Consider the following 13787-nt stretch of genomic DNA (forward strand, 5'->3'; position numbering starts at 1 on the left):
TTCAGTTATACATATACATATATCTATTCTTTTCAGATTTTTTTCCAATATAGGTTATTGCAGAATATTGAGTAGAGTTCCCTGTGCTATGCTTTGTCCTTGTTGAGTGTCGATTTTATATATAGCAGTGTGTATGTGTTAGTCCCAAACTCCTCATTTATCCCTCCCCCATCCCCTTTCCCCTTTGGTAACCATACGTTTGTTTTCTATGTCTGTGAGTCTGTTTCTGTTTTGTAAATGAATTTAGTGGTATTAGTTTTTAGATTCCACATGAAAGTGATATTATATAATGTTTACCTCTGTCTGACTTGCTTCACTTAGTGTGATCATCTCTAGGTCCATTCTTTTTATGGCTAGGTAATATTCCATTATATATATTCATATATATATCTCACATCTTTATCCATTTATCTGTGGATGGACACTTAGGTTGCTTCCATGTGTTCGCTGTTGTGAATAGAGCTGCTATGAACACTGGGTTGCACGTACCTTTTTGAATTAGAGGTTTCTTCGGATATATGCCCAGGAGTGTGATTGCTGGATCATATGCTAACTCTATTTTTAGTTGTTTTTATTGTTTTTCTGTTTTTTTCTTGCAGTATGCGTCACTGTTGTGGCCTCTCCCATTGCAGAGTACAGGCTCCGGACGCGCAGGCCCGGCGGCCATGGCTCACGGGCACAGCCGCTCCGCGGCATGTGGGATCTTCCCGGACCGGGGCACGAACCCGTGTCCCCTGCATCGGCAGGCGGACTCTCAACCACTGCGCCACTAGGGAAGCCCGATGACAGAGATGTTTGATGCTGTGCTCACTGATGCGCCCTGGGAACCTCCAACAAGGGGACACAGAGTACATGTTCAATAGTTCTTGCCGAATAGTCTGTAATTAAGTGTATGCCACTCTTCCACCCAAAACCAGACAATGAAACACACACACACACACACACACACACACACACACACACACACACTCACACGCGGTGACATTTAAGCCTGAGCCTGAGGATATGCTCAGGACTTGGAGAGGCAGGAATGGGGAGGGAAGGATGTTTCAGGGGAGGGACTGCACATACAAAGTCTCAGAGTCACAGAGGTCAGGCCAGGCTGGGTGTGGAGACGTGGGGAGATGCAGGGAGAGGAGGGATGTGGGTGGAGAGTCCAGCAGGGCAGAGCCCGCCAGGGCTGCAACTCCAGCCAGTGGTGTGTGCACCTTGGTCTCTGGCCGTGGAGAGGAAACACAGCTGTCCCTGCTGTGCAGCAAGTGGATGGTAACGGTCTCTGCGAACAGTGCGGAGGTCTGTGTTTCCCAGGGAGATGGAGGCAGGAGGTGGGTGGGTTCAGAGACCCAGGGAAGAGATGAGGCTGCTGGAACGACTGGGGTCAAGATGGGAAGGAGACGGGCATCAGGACGAGCTGTGCTTAGGAGGAAGGATGGACAGCACTTAGTGATTATTCGATCCTGGAGAAGAGGAGTGGGGATGAAAGGGGGCAAACCCCGTCCTTCCTTCTGGCCTTAGAGATGGGGGCCACCTTGTCATCAGTGTGACAGGGAACCCAGCAGAGAAGTGGGTTTGGGGAGGAAGATGGCAGGTCCACTTTGGGTACGCTGAGCGGAGCAATCCTGGGGGCCATTCTGGGGCAGGTGTGCAGTGGGATGTTGGGTGGTAGGATGCCGACATCACTCACCCAGAGGGGTAACCTGGAATGGCGTTTGCAATAGACGCGCCCCCTGCCGGCCTGGCGTTTGCAGCTGACACGTCCCCTGCAGGCCTGGCTGCCTTCCTCCTGCGGGACATCACTCTGAGCCAGAGAAGAGACCAGGCTCTGGTCAGATCGGGTGCCGCGGGCCGCACACTCACCCTGTTCCTTGTTCAGGGGCGGGGGGATGACTGAGGTGGGAGAGGAAAGGTCTGGCCCCACAGACCCTCTAGAGCACAGCGGCTACCTTCAACCCTGACACTGGGCGGGGAGGAGCCCCTGCCCCAGGGGACTCCTCACCGCCCCCAAGCCCCGCCCCCCCACTCCCCCTTCCCGTCATCCTCCTGCCGGCCACGCCCTCGCCCCCTCCAGCGCTGGTTCCGGGGTGCAGCCACCTGCGCCCTGCCCTCCACACCCATCCCCTCTCCCCTCTCCCTGGGGGTGCTCACAGGAGGGCGATGAGGACCAAGAAGAGTAGCGGGATCTTGACAGCCGCTTCCCAGATGGCCGTCAGAATCACCTGTGCTGTGACGCGCCCCGACTGCCCTGCAGGAAAGCGGGACCAGGATGGAATCATCTGCTCAATCCTGTGTCCTTCTGCTCCCAGGAGGACTCTGGACGTTGGTCTTCCAGGCTTTCCTCATCCACCGGATGCCGAACCCCGTGTGCCCGGGGTATCAGCCCACCCCATGCCCTTGCCTTCCAGCAGCTGAACAGAAAACAAAAATGCATAAGTTGGATTTCATGAAAACGAAAAATTCGGCTCATCAATCGACTGAGAAAGTGAAAAACCCACCCATTTAATGGGAGAAAATATTTGCAAATCATAGATTCGATATGTGTGTGATATCCAGCCTATATAAAAGCTATATCAAAAACAATACAAGGGCTTCGCTGGTGGCGCCGTGGTTGAGAGTCCGCCTGCCGATGCAGGGGACACGGGTTCGTGCCCCGGTCTGGGAAGATCCCACATGCCGCGGAGCGGCTGGGCCCGTGAGCCATGGCCGCTGAGCCTGCGCGTCCGGAGCCTGTGCTCCGCAACGGGAGAGGCCGCAACAGTGAGAGGCCCGTGTACCGCAAAAAAAAAAAAAAAAAAAAAAAGGAAAAACAAACAAACAAACAAAAAACAATTCAAGAACAAAAAGGCAAACAGTGCAATTTTTCCAAACGGCCAAAGGAATAAAAAAATTCTCCAAATGACCAATACGTTCATGAATAAAATGAACGACGTCATTACTCGCTCCATAAATGTAAATCAAAACATGATGAGATATTTCTTCACACCCACCAGCGGGCTCGAATTTTTTTTAAGGAAAATAATGTCGACAAGGATCTGGAGAAATTGGAACCCTCATACTTTGCTGGTGGGAATGTAAAACGGTGCTGCCAGTGTGGAAAACATCTGGCATTTCCTCCGAAATTTAAAATTAGAAACGACCATTTGACCCAGAAATTTCAGTTCTAGGTACATGCCCGAGAAAACTGAAATCAATGATCGAAAAAAAATAAAATAAAAAGGAAAAGTATAGCAACGTTCATAGCAGCATTGTAAGAGCCAAAAAGTGGAAACAACCCAAACGTCCATCCACTGCTAACTGGATGGAGACAAGCTGGCGCATCCGCGCAATGGAATGTTATTCAGACAAAAAGGAACTGATACTGATACACGCTCTACGGATGATGCTTGAGAACGTTTAGTGAGAGAAGCCGGACAGAAAAGGCCACTGTTTTGTAACATTCCACGTGTATGAAGTATCCACTATAGGCAGATCCAGAGACATGGAGAGCAGATCAGTGGTTGCCAGGGGCTGGGGAGGGGAGTGGGGGGAGTGACTACTTCATGGGTACCAGGCTTCTCTTTGGGGTGATGAAAACATCAGATGGATGGAATTAGGTAGTGGTGATGTTTGTACAACATCGTGAATGTTCTCAAAGCCAACTATTGTACGTTTTAAACTGGCTAAAATGGTGAATATTATTTTATCTGATTTTTCCTCAATAAAAAATAATGCATTTAGGGACTTTGCTGATGGTGCAGTGGCTAAGAATCTGCCTGCCAATGCAGGGGACACAGGTTTGAGCCCTGCTCTGGGAAGATCCCACATGTCGCAGAGCAACTAAGCCCGTGTGCTACAACTACTGAGCCTGCGCTCTAGAGCCCACGCACCACAGCTACCGTAGCCCGGGCGCCTAGAGCCCATGCTCCACAACAAGAGAAGCCACCACAGTGAGAAGCCTGTGCACCGCAACGAAGAGTAACCCCACTCGTAACAGCTAGAGAAAGCCCACGTGCAGCAATGAAGACCAAATGCAGCCAAAAATAAATTAAAAAAAAAAAAAACCTTCTCTGAAAGCCACTGGGGAGGGGAGTTCAGGTCGTTTGAGTACGAGCTACTCATTCTCCCTGCTTGGTGCCCTGCAATAAATGCTGTACTCTCCTTCACCACATCTTGGTATCAGTAGATTGGCTTTGCTATGCAGACCCAAGCTTGGTTTGGTAACAGAGTGTTGGTGGTTCTGTGTGGGTGTCTGGGGCATAACAGATGAGTAAGGGTCTTAGGTAACCGTTGGAAGCAGTTCACCCATTCATTCATTCACTCCTTCATTCATTCACTCAACAAACACAGAGTGAGCGTCTGGTCTGTGATGAGTCTGGAGGCAAAGAGGAGACACAGCCAACTCTATTCATGTCCTGATGCTCCCCGCCCCAGGGAGACACAGACAAATCTACAAGCGTCTGGTGGAGACCCTGAAGGTGGAAACACAGGCTGGGGCAGCAGGGTTACAGGCTTCGTCAGCAGGTTGCTTTGGACACAAGTGATCAACTGGACATGGCCTGGACTCTGAGGGGACAAGAAGGAAGGTTCTCAGCTCTTGGACCCTGCTGTGGGCCCAGGGTCAATGAAGAGGCCAGATCGCCAAGAGGGTAGATCAGGGGAGGGGGGCTCTTCTCACCTCTTCCCTCATCCTCGCTGCTCATGGGACACCTGGCATTTCACAGTGCCCTCAGCTGGCCTTCAGGTCTTGCTTTATTTCTCACCTCCCTTCGTCCTGGGCTGACACTCTGTCATCCTGCCACTCCTGCTGGAGGCCACACCTGCGCTCACAATTGACCCCCGTTTCCCGCGAGAGGATCTGATGGGCTCGTTTGAATAATCCCACCGCTGATTGGGAACTTGTCTTAGTCAGCTCAGCTTCTGTCACAAAATGCCAACCAGGTGACTTGAACAAACACATTTATTTCTCACGGTTCTGGAAGCTGGCAAGTCCGAGATCGCAGTGTCAACAAATTTGGTTCCTAGTGAGAACTCCCTTCTTAGCTTACAGATAACTTCCTTCCTGCTGTGTCTTCACAAGGTCTTTCCTCATAGCATGCATGTGGCAGGGAGTGTGGCGGGGAGAGAGAGATTGCTCTTTCTCTTCCTCTTCTTATAAGGCCATCAATCTTAGGACTCCACCCTTATGCATTTATTGAATCTCAATGATCTTGGAAAAGCACTCTCTGAATAAGTCAATGCTGGGGAGTTAAGGCTTCAACATATGAATCTGCAGGGGACAACATCCAGTCTGTAGCATTCAGGTTCCATGGGGTCCCCACATTCCGTCTTGTCCTCTTCATAGGAAATTCCATACCTGTCACATGCAAAGAAAGCAAGCCACATTAGTAATTATGTTCTGCCTCTCCTCTCTCCACTGGAAAGAAGTATGTCCCATTCGCCATCATCCTGGTTTCCATGATGCTGAAAGCACAGCTATGTTTCCCAGGGTCCCCCAAGGAGTTGGAATCACCCCCTGAATCCCAACCTGCAGTATTTAGTCCAGGTGGGTTGTGGCCACAGGTACATCCTTACCAGGCTTGTCCCTCTTCTGGAACCAGTAGCCACAGGCAGGTGTGGATTCATTCCAGCCATCCTGAGGGTAGGAGATGGCGCAGGACACAGGGATGCACAAGCCCTCCTGTATCATCAAGGACTTATTCACTTCCAGCTGGAAATCCAGATGCTCAGCCTGAGGCCCTGGGGGTGAAAGGCTTGACCTCAGCCCCCCGCCCCCATCCTACTTACTCATTCCCAGATGGTAGGGGCAGCTCCAGCTCTGGAATGGGAAGGGCCAAGCCCTTTTCTGGCGTCTATGTTCCCTCTTTCAAGGAACCAAGAGCGCTAAGACCAAGAGGAAGTCCTGAAAACAAGTGTGTGGGGGGGGAGGGGGAGAGAGGGAGGGGCAGGGCGAGAGAGAGAGAGAGAGAGAGAGAGAGAGAGAGAGAGAGAGAGAGAGGGAGAGAGAGAGAGAGAGAGAGATTGTGTGTGTTTGCAGAAGAGGAGTCTTAGACCTGCTCTCATCAGACCTAGGCTGTCTTGGGAGATGGTCCTCACTTACTCATTTTTCAGAGAGACACTGCAGTCCAGAGAGGGCAACGGACAACCCAAGATACTTGGAAAGGCAAGATCTGCTCCCCCGTCTCCTGGCTGCCTCTCCACATCCTGTCCTTTGGAACCTGATTTGCATACCAGGGACCCAGGCACTCCCGGGCAGGCATCAGAGAGTCACTACTTTTCATCATGCTGGCATATTATTCCTGCTGGGGATTAGTTCTGGAGTGGCCCGAGTTGGCTTTAAAGGCAGAAGAGTGTGGAAGAACCCCAAGTGAGCTGAGGGAGGAAGATTTTCACTCCTTCGTGTAATTAGCAATACAGAGTGAACACGTTCAGTGCACCAGGGGCTGGGACTAAGACCTGGCCTCACCGCTCACTGTTTAGTGGGATGGGTCATAGGCAATTCCAGCATTTCAGTGATAGGAGCTGGAACAGGGGAAGAGCAGAGCCCTCGCTCTTCTAGGTTTTCCCCTGAATCACCACACACCTGATCCCAACATCTGTTTGTTTTAAAAGGTGGGGGTGGGGGTGTCATTACTACCATCCGGTGGCCACAACCTGAACTTCTGCTTCTGTAATTTCCCACGTGAAGAGGTGGTCCAAACAGCAGCTCACTACAGGTTTCTATGAAAGAATGCTTGAGTACATGGATGAAGGCTGTTCCTCTCCGCCTAATTCAAAGTGCAAAGCTGCTCCGGAGCTTGCATCCCACATCAATCTTTTTTTTTAACGGAGGCTCTTGCTCTGGGCAGCACCTCCTTTACTCAAGGTTAACACGTGCGACTGTTTCTCTTGCTTTTCACATGCTCTGAGCACCTTGTACGCGTGTGCCCGGAGATGCCTGATTCACACAGGCTACTGTTTATTCTGTGGTGGGAAGAGCAAATTGTGTCTGGTATGAAGGCAGGACATAGGTTTGTATCAGTGTGCAGTAAGGTTCTGTTACAAAATTTCCTGTGTAGCGGCCGCGAAAAGCCCTCCTCTCTCTCTGCAGAGGTTCCTGGAATGCTACTTTTTACCAACCTCCCATCTAGTGCAGAGAAGCCAGAACAGAATCTACCGTGAAACCGCAGTTCACCAAACGAGGATGAGGGAGGGCATTCTTGCCTGTTTGAGACCACCCTCCTTTGGGAATTTTCAGAGGCAGAGATCAGGTTGTGGCCATCAGATGGCAGTAACAATTCCTCAATTTCTAGTCTTAATTAAACCCAACAGCTATTGGAATCAGGTGACAGGTTATCTGAGACTTGTATGATTAGCCAGATGCAGTCCAGTTATGGTTGAAGCATGTTAGGGTGAGCATTTAGTGTCAATTAGTTACTGTTCTAAGTTATTTACCTACAGCAGATCCTCTGAGCCTTAGGAAAACCTGCCGAGGTCAGTAGTAATGATCCACTTACCAGTGATGAGGTTCAGAGATGTCAACACATTTTCTTTCTTTTTTTGTTTTAAACTGCGTATTGAGATATAATTTATATATGAATTTATATATCATATAATTATATATGATATCATTTATATATGATATAATTTATAAACATGGGACACATTTAATGTATACAATTTGATGAGTTCGGACATATGCATTTACCTGTGAAACAATGACCACAACCAAAATAAGAGAAATACTCATCACCTCCCAGAGTTTACCTGTGCACAGTACCGGTAACTACAGGCGCTACGTTGTACAGCAGATCTCTAGAACTCATTCATCTGGCATAACTGAAACTTTATATCCCCATTTCCTCTCCCTCAAGCCCCTGACAACCACCACTCCATTCTCTGCTTCTCTGAATTTGCCTATTTTCGATACTTCCTAGAAGTGGAACCAGGAAGCATTTGTCTTTCTGTGACTGACTTATTCCACTTAGCATAATGCCTTACAAGAAATGCCTGAGAGAGTTCTTCGAGTTGAAACGAAAGGATGGTAAAGAACGACATGAAAGCATACGGGAGCATAAAACTCACCGGTAAAGGCAGATAAAGAGAGAAATACAGAATACCGTAACAGGGCAATGGTGGTGTGTAAATCACTTTGAATTTGAGTCTGAAAGTAAAAGACACAATTATTAAGGATAACTGTAGTATCCACTATTTGTTAATGGATACATAAGATCAGAAGATATAAGTTGCCACACGAAGAACGTGAAGTGTTGGGGGTGAAATCGTAGCGTTTGGTTATGGGATTAAAGTTAAACTGTTGTCAACTTATAATAGACTGTTACCACATGGTGATAGTTCATGACCCCGCTTTCTAGAGAGCAGATCCAGCTCTTGCTTGGAGACAAGATTTGAATCTCATCTTCCTGTCTGTAGAGCAGGGGTGCCCAACCCCCGGGCTGTGGACCGTATGGTCCTCGGCCTGTTAGGAGCTGGGCCGCACAGCAGGAGGTGAGTGGAGGGCGAGCGAGTGAGCCAAGCTTCATCTGCTGCGTCCCACTGCTCCCCATTTCTCGCATTACCGCCTGAACCATCCCCCCTCCCTGCGCCTGTCCATGGAAAAATTACCTTCCACAAAACCGATCCCTGGTGCCAAAAAGGTTAGGAACCGCTGCTCTAGAGCATCTGGGGTTTTTTTGTTTTTCTGTTTTTTAAATTGAAGTATAGGTGACTTACCATGTTGTGCTAGTTTCAGGTGTACAACAAAGAGATTCAGATTTATATATTCTTTTCCTTTATAGGTTATTACAAAATACTGAGTAGAGTTCCCTGTGCTATTCTGTAGGTCCTTGTTGGTTATCTATTTTATATATAGTAGTGTGTATATGTTAATCTCAGACTCCCAATTAATCCCTCTCTCCTCCACCCCCACCCTTTTCCCTTTGGTGAACATAAGTGTGTTTTCTGTGTTTGTGGGTCTGTTTCTGTTTTTAACAGTACACTCCAAATCCCCAACCTGCCCCCCACCCCACAAAAATATATATAGTGAGGGATAAAATGTGGATTGGAGTTAAGTATTGACTCGTCCACCAGGTCTGGGGCTCCTGTCTCATATGTCTCTGCTTCCTGAGTCCCCTTTATTTTTTTTATTCAGGACATAGTTTGACCTGGCTTTAGATGTGGCTGGATTTCAGGGTGCATATGATGGAAGGGCCTCTCTCTCTCCTCGCTTTTTTGGTGTTGTTGTTGATTTGATTCAGCCTGGTTTTTGCTCTCAGATTCATACAGGTAGGAGCTGTGATGCCCACTTTGCAAATGAGGACACTGAGGTCTGCAGAGGTTAGGTAAGTTTCCTTTAGAAACTGGAGTCTGGGCACATCTCACTGCCTCATGAGGTCCTGACCCTTGCAGCTGCGCATCTAGCTCAACGTTCCCTGGGGAACGTTGGTAGCGCGCCCTCTGCTGCTCATCCAGGGAATTACCGGGATCACTGCACAGGTTTCCACTGCCCTGATCATCTTTTTTTTTTTTGGCAGCGCTGTGCTTAGTTCCCCCGCCGGGGATTGAACCCACCACGGCAGTGAAAGCACTGAGTCCTAACCACTGGATCTCCAGGGAATACCCCAACTTTTTCAATTCATATTTTTTCACTATCAACTTCTTCTTGTTGCCTAGTTCCCACCTTATCACTCAGGGGCTAATCTATCTCAAGATTTATAGTCTCACTACATAGGTATGATAAATAGGAAATAATAATATTATTATTACTGTTATTATTAACAGTGCTATTGTTTTTTTTTAAATTTTATTTATTTATTTATTTTTGGCTGCGTTGTGTCTTCGTTGCTGCGCCGGGCTTTCTCTAGTTGTGGCGAGCAGGGGCTACTCTTCGTTGCGGTGCGCGGGCTTCTCATTGCGGTGGCTTCTCTTGTTGCTCTAGGCACGCGGGCTCAGTGGTTGTAGCTCGCGGGCTCTAGAGCGCAGGCTCAGTAGTTGTGACGCACGGGCTGAGTTGCTCCACGGCATGTGGGTATCTTCCGGGACCAGGGCTCAAACCCGTGTCCCCTGCATTGGCAGGCAGATTCTTAACCACTGTGCCACCAGGAAAGCCCCGCTACTGTTAATCTTAAACTTATTACTATTTTCCCATTCCACTCCCTTCTTCTCTGGAAGCTGATAGGGGACCCTGCCACTTACCCTCTCTATCCAATTCTTACTCTACCCCCATGAGGATGTAGACCAAGAACGGGATTGCCGCGTTTCACAACTCCATGGCTCCCCCTGGTGGTGGGATGCACTTGGGGTGATGGGGTTTGCCCAGGCAGGTCCACAAGGATGGGGGCTGGGGGTTATTAGGTCTCCACCTTGTTTAGAGTTCCACAAAGATTCCAGGTTAATATTCCTTGTGCTCTCCAGGCCTGATACATAGGTGGGAGTGGAAGCTTATTAATGTCCGTGCTGGCTGCACCAGGCAGGACTTTGCCGTGGGCGGGGCTGTGACGTTTTGCTCTTCTGATAAGAAAGAACAAAGCTCCTCCCCTGGCTGCCCCCTGCTCCCAGGTGAGCACTGGGGCCGGCTAAGGGGAGCTATACCTGGTATTAGCATGTGTTTCCGGAGGGAATCAATCCCGCAACATCGGTCAGAATTCTCTGATTCCGGATGTTCAGGGGCTGATGATGTAGAAAACCTCACGCTCCTGACTAGGGTTCAGACAAGATGCTCCATATGATAGGGAATCCAGGATGGAATGGGCCAGGGCCAGCTCCGGCGTCTGCTTGAAGGCAGGAGAGTGAGTCTCTGGAGGCTGGGAGGTGTTGCAAGCCTGCAATCACCTCCCGAGGCTCTCACTGCATTAAACTCTCAGGTTCGTGCGATGAACTGGAACTGGACTCTGAATGAAACCGGTTCTATCTATCTTGGTTCCGACTCATTGGACCAGTCATCGCTGATCACGTACAGTCTGAATAAAAGGGAGGGACATTTCTCTGCAATAACTTGGCACAAAACTCTATCTGATGGGGCAGCTCCATGTCGGATGTCGCCAAAGAGGTCCGGTCAGAAGCTCTCTGTGAGAGAGGTTGCTGGTCTCCTCCTATTATCCCCCACTTCCCTTTAGAAATAAAGACCCCCCTCCCCACCCCACCCCCCACCATGGACACTTGTTCTTTCCCGCCCCTTTTGTATGTAACATTCAAGATGACCCAGGGGCAGAATTCTGATAGCATCACAACGTGTGGGAGTTTGGTGAAACTCAACGTGAATCAAGGTAAGTGTGTTCCAGCAGGATAGGTGTTAGCTCTTTTCTAAATGTTTGATAGAATTCGCCTGTGAAGCCATCTGGTGGCATGGACATATATACACTAGCAAAGATAAGGTAGATAGCTAGTGGGAAGCAGCCGCATAGCACAGGGAGATCAGCTCGGTGCTTTGTGACCACCTAGAGGGGTGGGATAGGGAGGGTGGGAGGGAGGGAGACACAAGAGGGAAGAGATATGGGGACATATGTATATGTATAACTGATTCACTTTGTTATAAAGCAGAAACTAACACACCATTGTAAAGCAATTATACTCCAATAAAGATGTTAAAAACATAACTAATGTAGAAGAAAATAAAAAGGTAAGCGTGTTCTAAGACTGAGAAAGTGGGGGGTGGCGGTGGTGACAATGCCCCCCAGAAAGGCTATGCTTTTCATCCAAATCAGAACTTGCTTTGGACGCAGAAAGAAGGCAATGACATTGTAAGAAACACAAAAGACTGAAGAATTCGATTACATCCTTTCTTATCACATTAGTTCCCTGCATTAGCCAACAGCTTATACTGAAAATGATGCCCTAGGAGGAAATGGAAGGATAGGGCCCCAGAGTTCTTTCTCCTTCTCATCCTTCCTTACCCATCAGGAATCTGAGGGCAGAGCACGTGGGCAGAATGTGCCTGTATCAGGAAGTGAAATAAAAACACTGAGGTAACAGGGAATGTTATGAACCTACTGTTTCCCCCCAACTAAATTCGTATGTTGAAGTCCTAACCCCCAAGTCAGGACCTTTAGAGACATAATTAAATAAAAATGAGGTCATTAGGGTGGGTCCTAGTCCAATCTGCCTGGTGCCCATATAAGAAGAGGAGATGAGGGCACTGACACACCAAGAGGCAAGACCCTATGAAGACAGCAAGAAGACCGCCACGCACAAGTGAAGGAGAGACGGTGCCTCAGAAGGCACCAACCCTGCAGACACCTTGATCTTGGACTTCTAGCCTCCAGAACCGTGAGGAAATAAAGGTCTGTTTTTTAAACCACCCGGTCTGTGGTACTATGTTATGGCAGGCTGAGAAGACTAACACAAAACCTTATTGTATAATGAGTGCAGATTTCCAGTTTTGGAAGATGAAAAAGGTTTGGAGAGTGATGGTGGTGACGGTTGCATGACGATGTGAATGTACTCAAAGCCACGGCACTGTGTACTACTTAAAAATGGGTAAAAGAGTCCATTTTATGCTCTGTATACTTTGCCACACACACACAAATTTGAATTAGTGCAGTGCGGTGTTTCCACTATTCTGTTAAGAACAAAATACATACACCTGTACCACCGACAAATTAGGAATCGTGCAAACTCCAGGATTTCATAGATGAGTTAAATGTTCTTGTATTCAAAACTGGCATTGCACAATAGAAAGACGAATGGTAAACTAATGCTAATAGTTTAAATTTTAATTTTTCCTAGAGCGACATTAAATAGAAAATATAAATCGCCATGATGAATCAAGAGAAGCACAGCAGGGGTTTCCCTGGTGGTGCAGTGGTTGAGAGTCTGCCTGCCGATGCAGGGGACGCGGGTTCGTGCCCCGTTCCGGGAGCATCCCACGTGCCGCGGAGCGGCTGGGCCCGTGAGCCGAGGCCGTTGAGCCTGCACGTCCGGAGCCTGTGCTCCGCAACGGGAGAGGCTGCAACAGTGAGAGGCCCGCGTACCGCAAAAAAGAAAAAAGAAAAGAAAAGAAAAAAAAGAAAAGATGGTTAGAGGTGCGGTCCTGAGAGAAGCCTCAGGCTTGGGTCCAGCTACTCCTTCTGAGCCCCCACCTGCCTTACCCCGACCCCCATCTCAGGAGTGTCTCATCCCAGCCCTACCCAGGGACCTCTAAGGCCTTCCCCTGTGACCGCTCCTGGATCCTCTTCATTATCCATCATATACAAGGAGACCAGGTTACACATGTAATTCTATTTCATTCTTCCTCTCTCTATCCTAAAAAAAGTATTTTCCATCGTCCCTCCTCCTGTCATCGCTGATGTCCAGGGAGCAGTTGGTCTGGGGGTCCCCAAGGAGGAGGATTCAGCTCCGAGTTTCCTCCTGTAGTTTATGATTTGGATTGTTTGTGGCCACTGGAGCCTCCCAGTCTGTATCTTGGAACCAGTAGCCATGAACTGGGGTAGAGTCAGTCTAGCATCTCCTGGGATAGTAGAAGGAGCAGGGCACATAGACACACAGGCCCTCCTGCACCGTCACCAGCCCCTGCACTTGCAGCATGTAATCCTTCCTGGACTCCCTCTGGCCCTCGGCCCCCTCCGTCTACCAGAACAGGGCCACCAGCAGCAGCAGAAGCATGTCTGGGGTTGACAGTGCCAGGGTCCCCCAGGGAAAGTCTGTTTCTCAGGGTTCGTCTTTCAGGAACTACACGTTGCAAGATTTAGAGGAGCCCCAGCAGGAAAATGTGGGTGAGGTCAGAACATTGAGCCTCCTCAGAGGAGGAACTTCACAGCCAGAGACTGTTGGCACCAGGAGAGCCCTTCGAGATCAACCACGCACCCCCCCACGTCCACTCCTGGGGACACTGGACCAGG

General features: G+C 49.0%; 1 pseudogene across 1 annotated transcript; it reads right to left on the minus strand.

The window, feature by feature from the left end:
* Positions 1 to 1335: 1335 nt before the first annotated feature.
* Positions 1336 to 13269, minus strand: LOC309836667 (annotated as a pseudogene). Its single transcript has 5 exons — positions 13181 to 13269; positions 5548 to 5712; positions 2146 to 2242; positions 1685 to 1864; positions 1336 to 1372 (listed from the first exon to the last, which is right to left on the minus strand). The product of its transcript is annotated as an uncharacterized misc_RNA (transcript).
* Positions 13270 to 13787: the final 518 nt, after the last annotated feature.

This window comes from Grampus griseus (assembly GCF_964374135.1).
Source record: "Grampus griseus genome assembly, chromosome: 19".
In the NCBI taxonomy this organism is placed as follows: Eukaryota; Metazoa; Chordata; class Mammalia; order Artiodactyla; family Delphinidae; genus Grampus; species Grampus griseus.